Genomic DNA, 24,216 nt, shown 5'->3' with positions numbered 1-24,216 from the left:
AATTTCTTCATATTTTTGTAAAACCTATATTCTTCTTCTCATTATTATTATTATTATTATTATTATTATTATTATTATTATTATTATTATTATTATTATTATACCTCTATTTGACATTCGTCTAGGCAAGCCGTGGCGAGAATGCGATCGTGCGCCGAGCCACTGTGTAACCTGCAACGTGCATATCACCTATGGAGGGAGGCGGACACTGAAGGGGAAGTGAAGCAACTGTCTGACTTATTAACGGTTTTTCATTTTCCTTACGTCAAGCACTTATATAAAATTAAGGCTACAAACTAATGTTTAATACGTGTAACGAAGAAAGAAATGAACAAGAAAACGTAGGACACATTATCATAACCTAAAATTAACTGTCTTTAGAATGTCTCTGCAAGAAAGTTTCAAAATCAGGAATTATGTCACTTACTGCCAGTCGTAGTTGATCACAAAGGTATTTGTCTGTCAGTCGTGATCTAAATTTGGTTTTTACTATTTTCATTGTTGAAAATAATTTTTCACAAACGTAAGTTGTAGCGAACGTGGCTTCAAAAGAGCAAGCGAAAGAACGAAGGTTAGGATATTTATTTTTTGGCAAAGATTTGAAAATTTCAACATTTGTCAAGCCCTTACATCTAGCTTTCATTTAACATCATACTGTAAATCTGTGAGTTTAAATTGAAGATCTAACGGCATTATTCGTACATCTGCTGAAAAAAAGAATCGACGTACAGAGATGATGATGACGATGACGATGACGATGACGATGACGATGACGATGACGATGACGATGACGATGACGATGACGATGATGATGATAAAAACAACACTTAACCTTTTAATGTTTCATCACTAGCATGTAGCAACTTATAATGCCGTTTTATGTTATAAAGCCGTTTTCCTCGTAATAACTTGTGAACAAATCATACATTTAATATTCTCATCATTTTGGCAGCAAAAAATGCGTCCTCCCATCCTACTTGAAATTTTCGTTTTTATAGATGTACGTGGTTTCGAGAGAGACATTGCGACGATGCGCTACTCGCAGGTCAGAGACAAATACAAATGGAATGGGGTTTGACTCCAGTGAGTGAGAGGGTGGGGGTTGGGGAAGGTATGAAGCAAAGGAAATGCACAGCTATCATTGCGAGCCACAATGTGCTCATGAGTCGCATTTTCGCCACGGCTGGTCTAGACCAGAACCGGCAAGAAGTACTCCCCCATTTGGCTATACATAACTGAAACGTGCTCGTACGGGAACACAACTGATCAGCTATGTACAGTATAGGAATACTGTGTGGTGACGTACAACTAGAGCTGTACATACAGTTGTGCTCTATATTAGCGACGTGGCGGTGGAAGGTCATGATTATTTATCAATAATACCACTGCTTGTGTGATTGTAAATAAACTGTAACTAATAAAATAAGCAGTAACTAGGGAAACAATCTAAATTAACAGTTACTAAACATGTTTATTCTACGCGTATTAAATTGTAATACTCTTTACTTTGCTTCAATAGAAGTACTGCTACTACTACTACTACTATTACTATTACTACTACTACTACTACTACTAATAATAATAATAATAATAATAATAATAATAATAATAATAATAATAATATGGTAAACAAATCACAGTTTTTACATTAATTTTTTTGTCAAAGAAAACAACATTATCACAGTTTGTAAATCTAAAACTTTATGAACAACATAAGCGTACCTAGCAAAAGAAGCACATTACAGTGAAAATAATTAATATAACAGAAACGGATACATAAATTTCATACACGCCAACATTTTTGAAAATCAGAATACAAAATAATAAGAGTATATATTATCTTAATGCCAAAAAAGACCACACACAGATTTGCAAAGGTCTTAGATTTCCTTTTCCCCTCTCTTTTAATAATGTTTTCAATGGATGGTGTAATGGACTTTGATATAGCCAGCCTCTCTACAGCTCTTAATCTACGAAGTGCAATCCGTCACACTTGCTCTTAATCTTGGCTTCATTCTTTTCGTTCTCGATATTATGCTTCTGGATCGAGCTTTGGATTGTTAAACACATTGAATATAAACTGAAATAACACCACTTAGCCTTACGTCCTCACTTAGTACAGTGAGTAAATTCATTCTTTCATCACTAACGATATCCTTATATTTTTCAGCATGGAACAAATCATAATGCCGCTTTAAATTATATTTTCTGTACCTAACATGTTTTTACAAATAAAATACTGTCCATCTCCCTACTTTGATTCTTTAACAAAGAATAACAATTTCCAGTCGTTGTTAAAGTGAGTTCCAGGTTTCCGCTTTGCGACGTCCAAAAAAAAAAAAAAAAAAAAAAAAAAAAAAGGAACCGACCCTTGTAGCTGATTTCAGAGCCATGTTCACTCAGAGCACGATAGACTGGTAACTAAGACTTTCGTGGTTCGAATCCTGCCTGGGAAGGAAACATTTTTTTGTTCCTTATTCAAATATATTCCCAATACTTTTCGATTGCAGCGATATTTTACTACTTAATTAACTTATTATTCTCAGAAAATGAATTTTACCAGTAATCGAAAAGTATAAATATTCTCCTCATCAGTGCCATTCTAAAATATCTACTAGTAAAATCAACAATTAGGCTCTACACCAGCGTTGTCAGACACAGCCTAAACGGAGCGGAGCGCTCCACTATAACTCGTTGCGTGCTCCGGTGCTTCCACAGACATAAGCAAGTTCACGCTCCGACTGGACACCACAACCGGTTTCGGAGCTTACAACTCTGACACTACTGCCCTACACCAACAAAGTAGACCAGCCAATAGCACAAACAGATATCTCCGAGGAAAATCTAAATCTCTATGCAGAGAAAAGGAAAGCATATTTAAAATAAGCTGCTAAAGACCAAGGAAACTAATTTCATAAAAGAACAAAGAAAAATCCCAAGCTAGACTAGGAAGCAAATGGACCGGATGGAAATTGTAAAGAAAATCTCAAGGACACAGCAGAACAACTGATTCCATTCTGAAATTTTAACATTATATTTTTGTAGTGCATTGCGTTGTTTGTATTGTGATTCTGTTTATTTTTATTGCGCATTTACATTTATGACGTAAATTTATGTGAAATGTATTTACTATCCCCACTTTGCGAGGTGACCCGATTTTGGAACTTGAAAACGTAGTGAATTTATATTTGATAGAGCCATTAATTCCAAGGAAGAATTTTCTTGTTAAGTGGTGGGAACAGAGGGCATTCGTTTCTCTATACTGATCCCACAGTCTAGTATATACAGACACCAGACACGAAGCTTAATACGTAGTAAATATGCATCCATAGATAGTTGCTAATCACTAGGATCGCTAATATCGCCTCATTACAGACAATGCGAAATAGTACCGGCACAGTCTATTGTTCCTAGCACCCTCACAACTCAAGCTTCGTGACTGTATATACTAGACTGTGCTGATACCTTTAGCCCCGAAACATGGTGCAGTTACAGCCACTGCGGTGCCAAGCGAAATGTTGCTTTATAAAACAGGCGAGCTTTTGTCTACACGTCACTCTCAGGTAAAGACGAAACATATCAATAGGTCTGCACTCATACGTGAATAGAGACGTTTAATAAGCAGTACAGGTATTATGACTCGCCGTAAACATTCTGTAGTAAAAGTTTAATGTGCTATCATTTTCATAAATTATGTCAAAATGTTTTCAATAAAGCCATGTTACTTATTTTCCTACCCCAAATGTACTTTATTTTCATATGTATCCATAAACAGTGCATATAGTTTATCTTTCCACACTCGCTTTCATTATGTATTTCACTTCTGGTAGTGTGGAAGAGACGGCCTCATGACCTTAACTCTATCAGAATAAATAAATAAATAAATAAATAAATAAATAAATAAATAAATAAATAAATAAATAAATAAATAAAGTAAGCAAGTAAATACGTAAGCAAGTAAATACGTAAGCAAGTAAATACGTAAGCAAGTAAGTAAGCAAGTAAATACGTAAGCGAGTAAGTAAGCAAGTAAATACGTAAGCGAGTAAGTAAGCAAGTAAATACGTAAGCGAGTAAGTAAGCAAGTAAATACGTAAGCAAGTAAGTAAGCAAGTAAATACGTAAGCGAGTAAGTAAGCAAGAAAATACGTAAGCGAGTAAGTAAGCAAGTAAATACGTAAGCAAGTAAGTAAGCAAGTAAATACGTAAGCAAGTAAATACGTAAGCAAGTAAATACGTAAGCAAGTAAGTAAGCAAGTAAATACGTAAGCAAGTAAGTAAGCAAGTAAATACGTAAGCAAGTAAGTAAGCAAGTAAATACGTAAGCGAGTAAGTAAGCAAGTAAATACGTAAGCGAGTAAGTAAGCAAGTAAATACGTAAGCGAGTAAGTAAGCAAGTAAATACGTAAGCGAGTAAGTAAGCAAGTAAATACGTAAGCGAGTAAGTAAGCAAGTAAATACGTAAGCAAGTAAGTAAGCAAGTAAATACGTAAGCGAGTAAGTAAGCAAGTAAATACGTAAGCGAGTAAGTAAGCAAGTAAATACGTAAGCAAGTAAGTAAGCAAGTAAATACGTAAGCAAGTAAATACGTAAGCAAGTAAATACGTAAGCAAGTAAGTAAGCAAGTAAATACGTAAGCAAGTAAGTAAGCAAGTAAATACGTAAGCGAGTAAGTAAGCAAGTAAATACGTAAGCGAGTAAGTAAGCAAGTAAATACGTAAGCAAGTAAGTAAGCAAGTAAGTAAGCAAGTAAATACGTAAGCGAGTAAGTAAGCAAGTAAATACGTAAGCGAGTAAGTAAGCAAGTAAATACGTAAGCGAGTAAGTAAGCAAGTAAATACGTAAGCGAGTAAGTAAGCAAGTAAATACGTAAGCGAGTAAGTAAGCAAGTAAATACGTAAGCGAGTAAGTAAGCAAGTAAATACGTAAGCGAGTAAGTAAGCAAGTAAATACGTAAGCGAGTAAGTAAGCAAGTAAATACGTAAGCGAGTAAGTAAGCAAGTAAATACGTAAGCGAGTAAGTAAGCAAGTAAATACGTAAGCAAGTAAGTAAGCAAGTAAATACGTAAGCAAGTAAATACGTAAGCAAGTAAATACGTAAGCAAGTAAGTAAGCAAGTAAATACGTAAGCAAGTAAGTAAGCAAGTAAATACGTAAGCAAGTAAGTAAGCAAGTAAATACGTAAGCAAGTAAATACGTAAGCAAGTAAATACGTAAGCAAGTAAGTAAGCAAGTAAATACGTAAGCAAGTAAGTAAGCAAGTAAATACGTAAGCGAGTAAGTAAGCAAGTAAATACGTAAGCGAGTAAGTAAGCAAGTAAATACGTAAGCGAGTAAGTAAGCAAGTAAATACGTAAGCGAGTAAGTAAGCAAGTAAATACGTAAGCAAGTAAGTAAGCAAGTAAATACGTAAGCGAGTAAGTAAGCAAGTAAATACGTAAGCGAGTAAGTAAGCAAGTAAATACGTAAGCGAGTAAGTAAGCAAGTAAATACGTAAGCGAGTAAGTAAGCAAGTAAATACGTAAGCGAGTAAGTAAGCAAGTAAATACGTAAGCGAGTAAGTAAGCAAGTAAATACGTAAGCGAGTAAGTAAGCAAGTAAATACGTAAGCGAGTAAGTAAGCAAGTAAATACGTAAGCAAGTAAGTAAGCAAGTAAATACGTAAGCAAGTAAATACGTAAGCAAGTAAATACGTAAGCAAGTAAATACGTAAGCAAGTAAATACGTAAGCAAGTAAATACGTAAGCAAGTAAATACGTAAGCAAGTAAATACGTAAGCAAGTAAATACGTAAGCAAGTAAGTAAGCAAGTAAATACGTAAGCAAGTAAGTAAGCAAGTAAATACGTAAGCAAGTAAATACGTAAGCAAGTAAATACGTAAGCGAGTAAGTAAGCAAGTAAATATGTAAGCAAGTAAGTAAGCAAGTAAATACGTAAGCAAGTAAATACGTAAGCAAGTAAATACGTAAGCAAGTAAATACGTAAGCAAGTAAGTAAGCAAGTAAATACGTAAGCAAGTAAGTAAGCAAGTAAATACGTAAGCGAGTAAGTAAGCAAGTAAATACGTAAGCGAGTAAGTAAGCAAGTAAATACGTAAGCGAGTAAGTAAGCAAGTAAATACGTAAGCGAGTAAGTAAGCAAGTAAATACGTAAGCGAGTAAGTAAGCAAGTAAATACGTAAGCGAGTAAGTAAGCAAGTAAATACGTAAGCGAGTAAGTAAGCAAGTAAATACGTAAGCGAGTAAGTAAGCAAGTAAATACGTAAGCGAGTAAGTAAGCAAGTAAATACGTAAGCGAGTAAGTAAGCAAGTAAATACGTAAGCGAGTAAGTAAGCAAGTAAATACGTAAGCGAGTAAGTAAGCAAGTAAATACGTAAGCGAGTAAGTAAGCAAGTAAATACGTAAGCGAGTAACTAAGCAAGTAAATACGTAAGCGAGTAAGTAAGCAAGTAAATACGTAAGCGAGTAAGTAAGCAAGTAAATACGTAAGCGAGTAAGTAAGCAAGTAAATACGTAAGCGAGTAAGTAAGCAAGTAAATACGTAAGCGAGTAAGTAAGCAAGTAAATACGTAAGCGAGTAAGTAAGCAAGTAAATACGTAAGCGAGTAAGTAAGCAAGTAAATACGTAAGCGAGTAAGTAAGCAAGTAAATACGTAAGCGAGTAAGTAAGCAAGTAAATACGTAAGCGAGTAAGTAAGCAAGTAAATACGTAAGCGAGTAAGTAAGCAAGTAAATACGTAAGCGAGTAAGTAAGCAAGTAAATACGTAAGCGAGTAAGTAAGCAAGTAAATACGTAAGCGAGTAAGTAAGCAAGTAAATACGTAAGCGAGTAAGTAAGCAAGTAAATACGTAAGAAAGTAAGTAAGCAAGTAAATACGTAAGCAAGTAAGTAAGCAAGTAAATACGTAAGCAAGTAAGTAAGCAAGTAAATACGTAAGCAAGTAAGTAAGCAAGTAAATACGTAAGCAAGTAAGTAAGCAAGTAAATACGTAAGCAAGTAAGTAAGCAAGTAAATACGTAAGCAAGTAAGTAAGCAAGTAAATACGTAAGCAAGTAAGTAAGCAAGTAAATACGTAAGCAAGTAAGTAAGCAAGTAAATACGTAAGCAAGTAAGTAAGCAAGTAAATACGTAAGCAAGTAAGTAAGCAAGTAAATACGTAAGCAAGTAAGTAAGCAAGTAAATACGTAGCAAGTAAGTAAGCAAGTAAATACGTAAGCAAGTAAGTAAGCAAGTAAATACGTAAGCAAGTAAGTAAGCAAGTAAATACGTAAGCAAGTAAGTAAGCAAGTAAATACGTAAGCAAGTAAGTAAGCAAGTAAATACGTACCAAGTAAGTAAGCAAGTAAATACGTAAAAAGTAAGTAAGCAAGTAAATACGTAAGCAAGTAAATACGTAAGCAAGTAAGTAAGCAAGTAAATACGTAAGCAAGTAAGTAAGCAAGTAAATACGTAAGCAAGTAAGTAAGCAAGTAAATACGTAAGCAAGTAAGTAAGCAAGTAAATACGTACCAAGTAAGTAAGCAAGTAAATACGTAAGCAAGTAAGTAAGCAAGTAAATACGTAAGCAAGTAAGTAAGCAAGTAAATACGTAAGCAAGTAAGTAAGTAAATACGTAAGCAAGTAAGTAAGCAAGTAAATACGTAAGCAAGTAAGTAAGCAAGTAAATACGTAAGCAAGTAAGTAAGTAAATACGTAAGCAAGTAAGTAAGCAAGTAAATACGTAAGCAAGTAAGTAAGCAAGTAAATACGTAAGCAAGTAAGTAAGCAAGTAAATACGTAAGCAAGTAAGTAAGCAAGTAAATACGTAAGCAAGTAAGTAAGCAAGTAAATACGTAAGCAAGTAAGTAAGCAAGTAAATACGTAAGAAAGTAAGTAAGCAAGTAAATACGTAAGCAAGTAAGTAAGCAAGTAAATACGTAAGCAAGTAAGTAAGCAAGTAAATACGTAATTAAGTAAGTAAGCAAGTAAATACGTAAATAAATAACTCGCGGCAGTGCACAGTAAAGATGTCCATATGCGAGCATGGAAATATAAAATGTTTGCAGTACCGGTATATATCCATGATATGTTTATATTAATAAAATATCGATATTATATCAATATGATTTTCGGGCAACTCTCACCGTATACAGGAGACAGACTTTCTGTCCGTCATAGTGGTTGTAATGGATAGATTCACTTGTTTCAAACTGTATATTTAAGTATGGAAAAAAGTTGCCTTCTGCACCAGAGTAGTGCCAACGATGTTATTCCATTTCGTCTCTAATTTTTCTCAGTGTTAATATTGTAGTCGGTACGAAAAAAAAAGATCCGAAATGTTGACCATAATGTTTTATTCAAAAATATTCTACCGGGTTTATTAGGTCTGTATGTTATTGCGTAGTTAACTCTTACAATAGCATTTTAGTAGGCCTATTTTATATTAGCGATATTATTTCAGCTGTTTCCGTTGTCGGTAATATAGCTAAAATTAATTCCCAAGAAGCGAGGGAGCTATAGACTTTACATAAAAAATTAATTACAAAATTGAAGCAGAACCAGGCGTGTTAAACTAATGAACAGAATACAAGATTACAGAGAAAGTTGGCAGGATCATGTTATCACAATGGAAGACGATCGAATGTCAAAGAAAATTCTCAAGTGTAAAAGCAGGTAAACGAAGAAAATTGTGGATACAACAGTTCTAGCTTTCTGAGCGATACAACGAACTTTTTTTGTTGATTTCGAGTTCGTTATTATTTTCGGCTATTTTATGCTTATATAAGTCGTGTTAACTCTCGCTAAGTATAATACGAAATATTTATTTTCAGCCAATGACTTTACTTTCTATATATGTAAGGTACAAGTCCTTATATAACATAATTTAATACTGTATTAACGTCATGCCGACATCATCAGATACAACATTTTATGCTGCAATATCATCTCTAATAAGTACATATGTCTGTACAATCAAAATACAACATACATTAATAAGCATAAAACATAATAAAACAACATAATTTAGGACATCAATATATCTCTTTTCTTGTGTAAATATACCCTTACCACAGTTTATTATATACAGTTGCGAAGCTCAATACTTACTAAATATGCAAACATAGACAGTTGAAATATGCATCCATAGATAGTTGCTAGCCACCAGGATCGCTACTATCGCCTCATCACAGAATCTTTCCCTAGCAGACGATAAAATGTATTGTACTTTTGATATCGTGTTCTTTTGAAAAATTAACACCTTCCTTCCACTATTGAAATATGAAATACATAAGGTTTATATATTATTTTCATAAACTATATATTATATTTTATAAACTCACCTTCCTGGATCTTTTGGAAGGATAACTCTGACCTCTTTTCTTAGAATTTATAGTGCAACAAACGTCTCCTTGTCCCATATTATTACTGAAATTATTTTATTTTAGCCATTTACAGTTATTACAACCGATAACGAACATTTCACAGTTTACACAACTTTTCACAACAAAGCGAAATATGGCACAGTCAATGCTTTTTCGATCTAGACCAGGCCGTAATATATGCTCAGATTTTCTATTTCAGTGTATGGAGCTCAGTGAATTATTATATTATAACTTTATTGCGTATCATAGCTAAGTTTTATTTAGTGTAATGTGTCCATAAGTTCCCTTTACTTCTTGTTGCATAATATGTTGCAGAAATAATTACAACACTGTGTTATTTTAATGTGAAGAGAATTTTACATGTTAACATAATCTTTTCGCATCAACATTTTAAGTTTAGAATGGAAGCTATTTTGAGGTTTAATAAAAGAGAATTTATATTGTGATTTTAATATAGCACATCTACCTTCCTTGCTAAAGACAGAAAATTTATCTTATGAAATTAGTGTAGGTACGATTGTTACTTCGTCTCTTAGGTAGTAGATAAATACAATAATTCAATACTCAATTGTAGTAGGCCTATTAAAATACAGACAAATTGAATGTGCGGAGTATCATACATGACATTATGCTTAATTATAATGTATAATTGCGAATTTAGGAATATAATATGTAGTAAACATAACCTATAATATTTCCATATGAATATCAGGGCATTGGAGATCACTAAAATTAGACAGAAAGGGGCAACTGGGACAGTAAACATAACATATAATTTCAACATATCTAAATATTCGTACGGTGCAACTGAAAATTATTGAATCGTGCATAAATGAATGTACCTACAATAATTTCGAAATATTTAATCGAAATAAAGGCAGGTAGGTCTATTACACATACGAACAACGTAATTTTCATACCAAAATTAATATTACATCTTAATTCGCAAGGAATTATGTCCGAAGTATCTCCTAATCATTGTTTTAAATTTTATTAATGCAATTACACTACATTTTAGAGAAATATATGTTACTTTTTACGCATTCCAATTAATTTATATGGTTGAAATGCCGCCCTTCGTGGTCGGGTTAAGCGAGTCACATGGTCTGCCTTACGGCCTGTATTAGATCACGATGGCAGTGACACAGTCTATTGTTCCTAGTACATACAGCGGTCCAAGCGGCTAGCAACTATCGCGAGAAATGCAAAAAATCACCCCAAGCTTCGCGACTGTATATACTAGACTGTGGTATCACGCTGCCTAATTGTTTCCCTTCTCTTTTAAATATGTTTCAGTCCTATTGGGAAGATAGCGAGAAACTGCGTGAGTTTCATTTTGTAGTTGGTATCCTTTGTTGTTAAGTACTTCTCCTGTTAAAACAGGAATGAGCCCCTGTTTTGTAGTACTTTTTTGTTTGTAAGAATACCATAAGCTCGCACCTTTTTCACTAACAATAAAACAGTTTGCGTGTCTCAGAATAATTACATTTACTCTTGCATGATATTAAGAATAGTCTTCACATACTTGTGACAAAGAAATATCTTACAATAAAACATCACTCAATGTTAAGAAAACGTCTTAACAAATTATACACCTTTCGAAAGAACGTCCGAAAAATGGTGAAATCTATAAGATTACATCCTGTGATGCACGAGCGTTAAAGAGTCGGAGGTGGGGGTCTCCGCCATCCAATGGGAGTCTATTACGTTTGACATGGGGAGACGAGGGTTGAATATGTATGTTGTGTTGTCTGAAGCAGCATAGGGAGCGAGCCACACTTTCGTTTGTCTCATAGATAAGGCTACAAATTGATAGGTTTAATAAAATTAGCACGAACGGAACATTTGAAAACAAAACTGACCGTTGTATTAGAAGGACAATTGGTACATGTGAATTTCATATGGAAAAAAGTGTGTGTCATCTTTGGTAAAGAGTAGTTGGTGCAAGAAGCTTTTGTGTTTTGATAATTTTTTTGTTCAACTATAATTGTCATTCGTAAGAGAATGAATTTGTTGAAGGGGAATAAACAGGAACTGTCATCTTATTGGTGAGTACGTGTTTGATTTTATGTTTTCAAGAATTTCATATGCATTTATTGTAATGTGTTTAAAATTACTGGACACTGACACACACATTTACAATACAATAGCAGTAGGCTATGAAAATTTGGCAGTTTAGTACGTCCTAGAATTATATTTCTAAAAATGATGTATAAATAGTTTAAGCACGGACACGGTAGGGGAAGTAGGGAGGGGACGCAAAGAGTTGGGAGTTTGAAAACAGGTTTGATAGAGAGAGAGAGAGAGAGAGAGAGAGAGAGAGAGAGAATCTGACTACAAGCAGTTGTGTGTTACTATCATTGCTTACGAGATTATACAGGGACATCATTTTATTTTTACTTCAATTTTTATTGTACCTGAGTTATTGTATGTACTTCACTCCCATCCCTTCTACTAATGAAGTTTCAACTGTCCTCCACACAGAACCAAGGTCGCATATAGTATTGAGTTAGTGAGTATAGTACGTTTAAGAAATATGTTTGCATTTTCCAGTAACGAAAGAGCTTTCAGTATTGAATCATATTTTCGCACAGGTACTGTTGTCCATTTGTCTACGTCGCATTCCGATTTCCCCTACCTACTTTTACTCGCCCCTCTGTAAAGCTAGTGGCTGGGCTCTTTTCCGAAAACATTAATTTCTGTTGTAATATTATACAACTGTTTAAAATAACTTAAATAAAAGGGCCTCGTTAAGTAATTGTCACGTGTCTTTCTACGATCCTGCGACATAACTACTTGAACGGACCGTACATAGCATGTCTGAGTAATTTTCTCTTTTCGGATCGGGCAGAAGTGAAGATTGAATTCACAGCACGTAAGATACTCTTTTATAGACTAGGTACAGAATTAGTTCAGCATGAGTTACTAGTACGAAGGAAGAAATTGGTAATTGGAATTAGATGCAATAGTCTGTAGTGCGATAATATGCACAAAAAAACTGAAGCCCGTATCGAAATGAACGGCCACCATTTTAAAAAATGTGTTTAAATATCCATATTATGATTTATTTTTCAATTTAACTTCATTTTCTACATTGTACGCTAATGTGCTGTAGACAGTATAATATACACTGCATAATGAATACGTTCGCATGGATAACTCAGTTCGTGAGTAAAAACACTTATTGTTAATACTGTACTGTATCTTGATTAAATAAAAACCTAATGAAAATTATTGAACTCAAAATTGTGATATTTCCTAGTCTACGTAAATGGATGAACTACTTTTCTTCCCTCCTATACCTAGTAAAGTGATTTGTTTGTATTTTACATCAGTATCATCGAACTCCGTTCGTGGATGGGGTAGCAAACAGTGTTTTCTGTTTTCAACCGTTAATCCAAAGGTATAGCCAGGTTAATACTAAAAATATTAGTAAAAATAAAATGATGTCCCTGTACAAGCTGGCACATAGCGATCGAGAGAGGGTCTCTGAGCGTCATGACAATTTCTGCCGCTAGGTTCGCCTCGCCATCCTATTAAATGATGAATAGTTCCATTAGTAAGCATTGTGTATCGTGAAAATTCTTTGATTAATTTTGCTTTACTGATAGAGTACGAAGATTTTAAGCATAACAAGCATATTACAGTCTTATTTGAGATTTATTGATGACTTGTTAAATATCAGTATGCAGGTTTTCAGCGTCATTTAATGGAATTTACTATTTTGTTTACCGAAAGTCTGAATTTGTTGAATTAAAAATTTTGCTTCCAAACTACATTGTTCATATGGTTAATTTACTTTGGCAAGTTGATTGTTTTCAGTTCCGTGTTTTTCCTTCAGATTTCGTTCCCTCTAATTTGTTACAATTGCTGAAAGTGAACTACTGGTTTCTGCTACTTTCAGACATTTAATATTATTATTATTATTATTATTATTATTATTATTATTATTATTATTATTATTAATTATCATCATCATCATTATTATCAAAATCAAATTAATATAGTTCTTAGCTTGTCTTGCGTTTAAGGCAATCAGCGTTATTCGAGGAAAGGAGTATGATTTACCATCATCATTTATAATGGCGAAATATTCCACGACAATGGTTAATTATTACTGCTGAATTTTGACACATATACGATTTGCATTATTTAGGATACAACATACGCAGCAATGCGATTTTAATGTTGAGCATGCTGAGTTTAGTGTAACGTACTCCCCTCATCCTCCAAGCCAAATCAAATATTATTACGACATTACGAGTAATAAATAAATAAATACTACAATTATTCGTTATGATAAAGTGCAATTATCACTGCATGGTGTAGAGAAAATTTTACTTTATGTTTTCATTAAATTGACATGTCATGAGTGACGACAGAAAACAGCTCAGGGGAGCGAGGTTCAGACATTACTAAAAATGAAATGGGGATCGGAGCTAGCAGATGCGCATGTGCCTATAGGTGGCAAATTATAAAAAATATTGTCCCTGAGATTCCTGAGATATTTGTTTATGTTTTGGGAAATGGTCAAATTGGAAAACCATTTCTAATCACATATATTGCAGTCTAACTTCCTAATTAATTTAATTCTAACTCCTAATTTAAAAACTGTTTACACACACTAAAATATCATAGCATTTGCTATTACTACCCACTACTGGATTAATCTTGCACAGGATAGGGACCGATGGTGGTGGGCTTATGTGAGGGCGGCAACGAACCTGCGGGTTCCTTAAAAGCCATTTGTAAGTAACAGGTTAATCAGAAGGCCTATTAGATATTTATTTCAGCGCTGCAAGGTGTGCAAGAAAAATCGCACATTTGTACTAATCATGTATTGTGACTGCTATCTAGTAAAAATCATAACACTTCAACGTCAATATATTTTAAAAAAAGAAAGGAATAAGTTAGGCCCACTTACAAATGATTAAATTATGAAGTCAGGGAAATGGAAGATAATACAGTACCTTAATTCATTGGAATAATAATAATAATAATAATAATAATAATAATAATAATAATAATAGGCCTAATAATAATAAATGAATAAGTGAAAAGGGTAGATTACAGTGTTCATGTAAAATATATTAAGTTTCTTTCATTATTTCCGAAAAGGTACGGTGTGTGAATTGAACAACAGAAAGGTAATACCTTAGTTTATAATATGTAATATCTTTTAATATCAAGAATGGCAGCCTTTTATTGTAATATAATTGAGGTGTAGAAGTTTGGAAATTACGTCTATTATCCATAAAATATTGTACGAAGCATTTAATAAGTAACAGTGAGTCCTTTAAATGTCAAAATGTCAATGTCATTTAAATGTTCTGCTATGAATATTTAGGATGGAACAGCGCTCCGAGCGGCGGAATTGGCATTACAAAGGAACCACTTCAGACCCGTATTTCAAGCGCTATGCGCCAGCTGTATAATCTCGTAAGCAACGGTCACAATACTGCTCACGACGTTCTGTATTAACACTTGTTTCATGCATAAATAATGATATATTTATGAAATGGCTTATTATTAAATATGGTAAAGTTTTAGTACCCAACTTTAACGAATATTCACACGTTTATCACTGGGATTGTGGTGCTGGAAATCAATTTAGAACACTTTTATCTCAGCCATACACATTTCAATTTTTATTGTACAATATAAATGCAATTATTACTACAATGACACAATAATTCTTGCAGATAACACAGAAACAACTTAGGAAACGTAATTAACAGTCGTAGTTTCACTTCAGTTTCACTAGATGGTCTCAGAATTCCAGCAGACGATATGGTACAGGTGTAGCAGGGATGCCAATATCGGCAAACGAAATGAAACTGTGAGGAATGTTACAACAGGTGTGCTAAACATTAGGAATGTTACAATAGGAGTGTAGCACTTTGGGTTAGGTTAGGTTAGGTTAGGTTAGGTTAGGTTAGGTTAGGTTAGGTTTCGTGTGTAAGATAATATGAATGGTTACCACAGTTGGCGAACTGCAATCATTCTCCCGCTCCACCTCAAATAACGTCACAAGGACGAAATATGGCCGCCTTCTTCCTTCAAATTCGACGATTTTCCTATATAAGTAAGGAACCTATTTGGCGGGTTCGGTGGGACCACAGCTCTCCCAGTGATCACATCGAGTTTCTACTACTCCACACTATAAAACTAAGGTATTTTCAGTGTTTGATTTTAATTTCCTATACTGGCAGTAGACCTTAAAATTGCTTTAAACAAATAAAATTATAGTTACTACTCGTGAATTGCAGAACCCTACATGACCAGGAAATTCAGATTTTTTCCAGAACATGTTAAATAAAGAAATTGAATTTCATATGTCAAACACTAGAACTTATTATTATGCTGTAATGAAAAAAAATAGTCATTTCAACTCTTTTGAAAATAATCAGTTCATTTTTTTCTCGTGAAAAAATTACTCAAATGTACATGTGTGGTTTCTACAATTCACGAATCAAATGACGATAAAGTGAAACAGTAAGCAGAAATTAATTTTCATAGATTACTTTTCATAGCCTGTTTTAAGAATCGTTATTACTTTCCACACTACATTCCTTAAACAGTATTCGAAAATTCCTTCCGCTATCACAAAAGGAAATACTAGTGCAAACACTAGTAATGCCCCACTTCGATTATTGTGATTTTCTACTGACTGACCTCAATGTCAACCAGTCGCAAAAATTACAACGTGTTCATAATTCTTGTGTTCGCTTCGTCTGCGATGTCCGCCGCGCTGACCACATTACCCCATCCTTCCAAACTCTAAACTAGCTACGGCTTAACGAACGTAGAAATTTTCATTCTCTTGTTCTCCTTTTCCAAGTCCTTCACATCTCTACACCTACCTACCTTGCCTCCCGTTTCAGTTACCTGTCATCATATCATAATCGCTTCACACGCACGCAAAATAGCCGCATACTAGCCATACCAATACACAAGACATCATCGTATTCATCATCATACAAAATCTCGCTCTCGCGCTTGTGGAATACCCTACCCAGTGACATCAGAGACTGTCGGAATTTAGTAGCGTTCAAAAGCAAGCTTATTAAGCATTTTCTTACTGCGTAGAGTAGGTTTAATTTGTAAGTTACTTGATCAATAAAAGAAATGCTTCTCTCTACTTAACTTTTACAATAAACTGTCTAGCTTTTATTAATCAGTTACTCTTTTAGTACTTTGTTTTTTTTGTATCTGTAAATTTAATATTAGTTGTAATTATAATTGTAATTGTATTATTAATATTGTAGTTGTAATCCCCTGGTAGAGCGGAAGAGAAGGCCTGATGGCCTTATCCCTACCAGGTTAAATAAATAAATAAATAAAACGAATTTCCAATTTTATTTCTATATCCCATCTGTGTCAAATAAGCCATCTAATACCAGAATTTACATTTTCACTTGTAAAAGATGCTAAACGATAGTCCACCTTGTTTAAAACATTAACTCAGAGTTTATATGGATCGGAGACTCTTGATAATCATTAGTGATATATGACGGATTAATTGAACAGATATTGAATCATTTTTCTGTGTACAAACGCTCTGAATTGTACTTACAATGTAAAATCAATATTATATATTTTTGTTGCAAAGACCATTGAGTGATTACACCGTCCTCTTGTCAAAGTATCCGGTATGTAGAGAGAGATTGTGACGTTATGAATGGGCTACTAGAAATGTGCTGATTGTTGATGTTTGCAGGATTTTTTTTCTCTAACGATCACAAACGCTGACGAATTGACTACTTTCAGCATTACATGGAAATAGCTAGCATTTTTCCTTCTTTTTTGCAGTGATCTGGCGCGGTGGCGTGGGAACAACGTTTTCTCTACTGTAAAAGTCAACAAAAGGATCCACCGTTCCGAAATTGCTGACATCGCCAAGTTTTCATACCGTTGACTGTTACAGGAAGAAGCTGTGTCTACATTGAGGTAAACTTAGTATAACTTGATTTTAGATCAGTGTAGGGGACATTGAATTTAATAATTTGGTTATTCTCTTGAGTTTTCAGAGTATGGAATTTCATATAGTTTATGTGTGAAAGATTAACTTTTCATAGATTGAAGAGTGCAAGGTATTTAAACGATTTATCTGAAGTTCTGTCACATGGTAATTTCGAAAGGAAATACTGATATATTAGCTTTAACTGGGAAAGACTTCAAAACTGTCTCTCTCACTTTCACTTACTTGGGTGACTTGCGGTTTATTGCATTTCCGGAGAGAAAAAGAATATCGCGCCGCGTTAATATAGTAGCCTATCCGTGTTTCAATATTAAAAACCGATGTTGGAGTTTAAAATTATATGTGCATCATATTATTTAATGCTTACTCTTTCCGTCCTTTTCGTGTACAACCGATTCTATGTCCTTTGTTTATGTCATATGCACATATTCCGTGCTACTTTCACTAGGCGATGCCACAGTGATGTTGAAACTATGGCTTATGTCTTGGGTTCATGCCCATTTGGCGAAACTCTTCTTAACAGCGGACATCACAAAACCAGGTCTGTAATCGCAACATGCCTTAATGGCTACACTACCTATGAAGAAGTCTATGGAATAGCGGATACTGGAAGTCATCGGCGTATTGATGATATAACATTTAAACCTGGAGAGACGAAAGGTTATATTCTGGATCCGACAATCAGATTCGAGACGTATCAGAATCAACCTGAGGAGGTTAATCTAGACAAAAGGAGAATTTATGAACCCACTATCCTTATTACAAAACTACATATAAACTCAGGGATAAAGAAGTCATCGGATTAATGGTGGGCGCTAGAGGGACCATAAAAAAACAATTTGTGTCATTCTGTCATAAATTTGGAGTCCCAACAACAACAATTAAAGAAATTTATATTATTGCTTTGAAGGGTTCTCTGCAGATTTTACGGCGACATTTGTATTTCAATTCAAATTACAGTTGAATTTTCTCAGTCTATTTTTTTATCTGTATTTTTATAAATTTTCATTATATGAAATATTATCTACTGCAAATTTTAGTTTCTTGTAAACAAATTTCTTGTAAGGCATTTTTAATGTCATTTTAAATGTTACTGTTTAACATTCTTTGTCTTTGGCAACCTCACCAAGTTGAGGAAGATTGAAATATTATATTATCTTAATTTATTCCTATGAATGGGCATGTTATTAATTTCTTATATAAGCCTATTACAGAGCTGTAGCCAGAAAACTGATTTCGCTCAGGTAATTTTCGACTGTCTGGTATTTTTTATAAATCTAACGCGTCTGTCAGTGATATAGCGTTGACATTTCTTCTGGATAGAACGAGGGAAGATTTTATTTTTTGTAGAATGGAAAGATAACACAGAGTGAAGGGACGTCAAAGTTAGGCCATTAGTGTACAGCTGACTTCCATTGAGTTCAGGTCAGTTTAGTTCGTGGCAGTGCAGTATACATTGGAACAGAAAATCTTAATTTATAACAGGTATATTACGAATAAATCGTACGAAAATTGTCCTGTATTTATACGCAGATATCTTGGCGTTCAACAAATTGATTCAACAATATTATTTAGTGAAGAAACTGAGAGAAACCTGCTCACTTTCAAATAAATATAAAGTAGGTATCTAATAGAATAAAGTTGGCTCAATTTTTTAGGCGTGTCCAACATATCAGCTAGGAAAGCGACAAAATTGTTAAAACTTAAACGTTATAAGGCAACAGTTATCCATAAATTTAATGATAAAGAATAAATCCAGTGCGAGTCTAGAAATCTATCCCTAAGTCGCGAAATTTGATTGTCGAAAGCGGACGTGCTGAATCTTCGCTAAGCAGGCTATTAATTTCCCATGTAATTTTTCGAATAGTGCCATACTAAGTCAAACCACAGTCTAGTATATAGTCACGAAGCTCAATACTTACTAAATATGCATCCATAGATAGTTGCTAACCACCAGGATCGCTACTATCGCCTCATCACAGACCCATTTCCTAGCAGACGATAAAATGTATTGTATTTTTGATATCATGTTCTTTTGAAAAAATTAACACCTTCCTTCCACTATTGAAATATGAAATACATAAGGTTTACATATTATTTTCATAAAATATATATAATATTTTATAAACTCACCTTCCTGAATCTTTCGGAAGAAGGATAAATCTGACTTCTATTTCTTACAATTTATAGTGCTACAAACGTCTTCTTGTCCCATATTATTATTATTATTATTATTATTATTATTATTATTATTATTATTATTATTCAAATTATTGTATTTTAGCTATTTACAGTTATTACAACCGATAACGAACATTTCAAAGTTCACATAACTTTCCACAATAATGCGAAATACGGCACAGTCAATGCCTTTTCGATCTAGACCAGGCCGTAATGTATGTTCGAGTTTTCTGTTTCAGTGTATGGAGCTCAGTGAAATATTATATTATAACTTTATTGCGTATCATTGCTAAGTTTTATTTAGTGTAATGTGTCCATAAGTTCCGTTTACTTCTTATTGCATAATATGTAGCAGAAATAATTACAAAACAGTGTTATTTTAATGTGAAGAGAATTTTACATGTTAACATAATCTATTCGGATCAACATTTTAAGTTTAGAAGTGAAGCTATTTTGAGATATAATAAAAAAGAATTTATATTGTGATTTTAATTTAATACATATACCTTCCTTAATTGTAGACAGAAAATTTACCATACCACTCCTTTGAAATTAGTGTACGTACGATTGTGTTACTTCGCCTCTTAGGTAGCCTAGGTAGTAGATAAATACAATAATTCAGTACTCAATTGTAGTATTAAAATACAAACAAATTGAATGTGCGGAGTATCATACATGAATTTATGTTTAATTATAATGATAATTGCGAATATAGGAATACAAGTTAAATATAGTAAACATAACCTATAATTTCCATATGAATGGCAGGGCATTGGGGACCACTAAAATTAGAAAGGGGCAACTGGTACAGTAAACATAACCTATAATTTCAACATATATATCCGTGCGGTGCAACTGAACATTATTAAGTCGTGCGTAAATAAATGTACAAGTATTTCGCAATATTTAATCGAAATAAAGGCAGGCATTACACATACGAACAATGTAATTTTCACACCAAAAATAACATTACACCTTAACTCGCAAGTGAATTATGTCTGAAGTGTCCCATAATCATTATTTTAAATTTTATTGATGCATTTGCACTACATTTTAGAGAAATATATGTTACTCTTTATGCATTCCAACTAATTTATATTCACCCTTCGTGATCGGGTTAAGCGAGTCACATGGTCTGCCTTACGGCCTGTATTAGATCATGATGGCAGTGGCACAGTCTATTGTTCCTAGTACTCACAGCGCTCCAAGCGGCTAGCAACTATCGCGAGAAATGCAAAAAAATCATCCCAAGCTTCGTGACTGTATATATTAGACTGTGGTGAAGCCATTTTCCAGGTGTACAACCTTTATCTTTCCAGAAATTTGTTGGCAGTGTTTTATATAAGACACTGATATATTGATCCTTACACGACCTGTTACTAGTGTACCTATTATTTTCTCATTATATCGTTATTATTATTATTATTATTATTATTATTATTATTATTATTATTATTATTATTATTTTTTTCAGGTTTTATTTCAACCGTGCTTGACACAAAAAGGTTCATTAATCCGTTTAATATTTTAGCCTTTTTTCATATATTTTAATGCTTATTCCATATACCTATCAGTATAAAAAAATACAAAGCTGCAGTGCATTATTGACTTCTAATATACGAGGCGCATCCAGAAAGTAAGTTTCCTGATTTTTTTCCCCTTGAGAGTAAACGTAATTAGCCGTGTCAATTGCGCATGCGTAACAGATCTATGACTATCAATCATATGCCAGCCGGTCAGGTCCCGCCTGGTGCCAGTAGCGTGGCAGCAGTGGTCCGAAATGGAAGCTCTTATTCCTTCTCCCGCCGCCTGCGAGATTCGGTCGGTGATAAAGTTCTTTAATGCACAAAGCATTGCGCCAATTGAAATTCATCGGCAGCTCTGTCAGGTCTATGGGCCGAACATCATGAGTAAGCAGATGGTGCGTCGCTGGTGTAGGCAGTTTTCCGAAGGTCGTCAAAGTGTCCATGATGAAGAGCGCAGTGGGCGACCGTCCCTCATCAATGATGATCGTGTTGAGCTGGTGCGGCAGTGCATCATGGAGAACCGCCGCTTCACGATTATGGAGCTGAGCAGCCATTTTCCGCAGATATCGCGATCCTTATTGCATGATATTGTCACTAATCACCTGCTGTTCAAAAAAGTGTGTGCCAGGTGGGTGCCGAAAAACCTGACACCCGAACACAAAATGCAACGTTTAGGAACAGCACTGACATTTCTGCAACGGTATCTTCGCACTTCACCCCGGAAACTAAGCAGCAGTCAATGCATTGGCGGCATAGTGGATCTCCGGTCAGGACGAAATTCAAACACTGTCGGTACGGAAAGTGATGTGCACGGTGTTCTGGGACAGGAAGTGCATTCTGCTCATTGACTTCTTTCCAAGAGGTGAAACAGTGAACGCTGACCGTTACTGTGAAACACTACGAAAATTGCGACGTGCCATTCAAAACAAGAGGCGTGGAATGCTTACTGCAGGTGTTGTGCTCATCCATGACAATGCTCGTCCACATACGGCTCGGCGCACAGCAGCTGTTTTCACGGAATTTGGCTGGGAGTTGTTTGATCATCCACCCTACAGTCCTTATCTTGCTCCCAGCGATTTTCACGTTTTCTTGCACCTCAAGAAATTCCTGTCCTCCGGTGAGCGTTTTGGCAACGACGAAGAGCTGAAGAGTCTGTCACACGCAGGTTCCATTCACAGGCGGCAGAGTTCTACGACAGAGGGATACAAAAGTTGATCCCACGATACGACAAGTGTCTCAGTTCTGATAGTGGCTATGTTGAAAAATAGCTGAAACATTGCTGTATCTGTTGCCAATAAATGTTTTCCTGAAAGCGTGTTCTTTTTTTTTAAATAGGGAAACTTACTTTCTGGATGCGCCTCGTACTTGATCACTTTGTATATTACTATTTCCTATATTTAAATCGGTCAATAATAAAACTGCGAGACTCATAGATCACTAGGCTTTATAACAATAAATAAACCAGCCAGAAATTAATATTTGGCATGTTTGAGTTGTGTGGTTATGGTAGGTGGTACATGAATAGGCGTGTGTCATTGTCATTATATCATCTCAGTATTATTCTTAATAGTATTATTTTTAGTTTACGTTACTTTGAAAGCTATATTACAAAAATAGCTTCCATCCTGTGTCAAGAACTGATAGTGTAAGGGTTTTAAAATTAACATTGAACATCTTAACATCATTTATTGTATTTAAAACTAAGGTTGTACGAGTATTTGAGTCATAAAGATTTGAAATATTATTTCGAGAGAGTGTTTAAGTTTCTTAGAAAAAGGAGCACTTAACTTTATGTTTTTGTATCCGTAATAGTAAAACGTTCATAAAAGTATGGACACATGCAATTAAAAAAATTACCAATGCAATTTTCAATTATTAAATATAAATATTTTACCAGTGGTTTTAATTTACATCACACTGTCAGCTAGTCTAATATCATAGTATATTATACAGAGTGTAAGGGGTATAAGTGCCGTTCTTTTAACAGTCGTCCGGGCCGGTCTACAGGATCAAAAAATGTCCATACAACATAGGGTCAAAACTCGATAGTTTTCCCAGAAAAAAATACACTCAGGGACAAAAAAAACGGACACTTTAATATTTGCTGGTATTTTGCAAAACATTATCTTCTCATACAATATTATGGTAGCCATCTGTTGTTATGGAGACGTGTATACATTGTTGATTGTTTTTTGTTTTATAAACAAGCCATTACAACCAAATATTCCAATTTTGCTCTCGGAGTCTCAGTTATAACAATTTTGTCTCAACCATTTTGTGCTTCATTATCGTTATCATTCCTTATTTCTTTATTTTTACATTTTCTGAGTTTAAGTGGGGTTGTAACATTTGTCTTAAAACAAGATGCGACCTGAAGATGTGGCTCGAGCTGTAGCCCTTTACGATGATGGACGCAGTGTACGTTACATTGCAAATGTTATGAATATGGCTAGAAGCACAACCCATGATGCCATAAAACGGTATAGAGAGACCCTAGAATATACCAGAAGACCAGGTTCGGGTCGTCCAAGAGCTACAAATCCAAATGAAGACAGGTATATGGTGTTGAGAGTTCTTAAGGAGCGCAACCTGCCAGCTACTAGTGTAGCCCAGCAATTTGTTAACATGCATGGACGCCCAATTTCGGCCAAAACAGTTAGAAGGAGGTTGAAAGCAAGTGGACTGATATCAAGTAGACCTGCAACTGGTCCAAGACTTCTCAGGATGCATCGAGTTGAACGACTGCGTTTTGCAAATGATCACAGGAATTGGAGAAATGGACAATGGAGCTGTGTTCTGTTCACCGATGAGTCCCGTTTCAATCTGTGCTCTCCTGATGGACGTGAAAGAGTTTGGAGGAGGGGAGAACGATTTTCACAGTGTTGCATTTCCGAAAATTTGCCGTATGGAGGTGGTGGAGTGATGGTTTGGGCAGGAGTGTGTATGGATGCTCGTACAGAGTTGGTTTTTGTTGAAAATGGAAGAGTAACAGCTGATAGGTATATAAATGAATGTTTGGCTGATCATGTTGTGCCATTTGGCCAATTTGTAGGCGATAATTTTGTTTTAATGCATGATAATGCACGGCCGTATATTGCCCATGCGGTCGGAGATTATCTCCAAGAAGTGGGAATCCATGTTCTTCCATGGCCAGCAAGGAGTCCA

The 24,216-nt window shown here is 34.7% G+C and overlaps 1 protein-coding gene and 1 long non-coding RNA gene across 2 annotated transcripts in view; one reads left to right on the top strand and one right to left on the bottom strand.

Moving 5' to 3' along the window:
* Positions 1 to 24,216, bottom strand: part of LOC138691224 (uncharacterized) — a 463,286-nt gene that overhangs the window by 16,886 nt on the left and 422,184 nt on the right. The gene's annotated exons all lie outside the window — the stretch shown is intronic.
* Positions 17,180 to 24,216, top strand: part of LOC138691223 (neurotrimin-like) — a 1,545,609-nt gene continuing 1,538,572 nt past the window's right edge. Inside the window, exon 1 of the mRNA XM_069813018.1 lies at positions 17,180 to 17,313. The gene's annotated coding sequence lies outside the window, so the exon portion shown is untranslated. The remainder of the gene's footprint in view (positions 17,314 to 24,216) is intronic.

This window comes from Periplaneta americana, chromosome 16, assembly GCF_040183065.1.
Source record: "Periplaneta americana isolate PAMFEO1 chromosome 16, P.americana_PAMFEO1_priV1, whole genome shotgun sequence".
Classification (NCBI taxonomy): domain Eukaryota; kingdom Metazoa; phylum Arthropoda; class Insecta; order Blattodea; family Blattidae; genus Periplaneta; species Periplaneta americana.
This window is presented reverse-complemented; position numbering and strand designations above follow the sequence as displayed.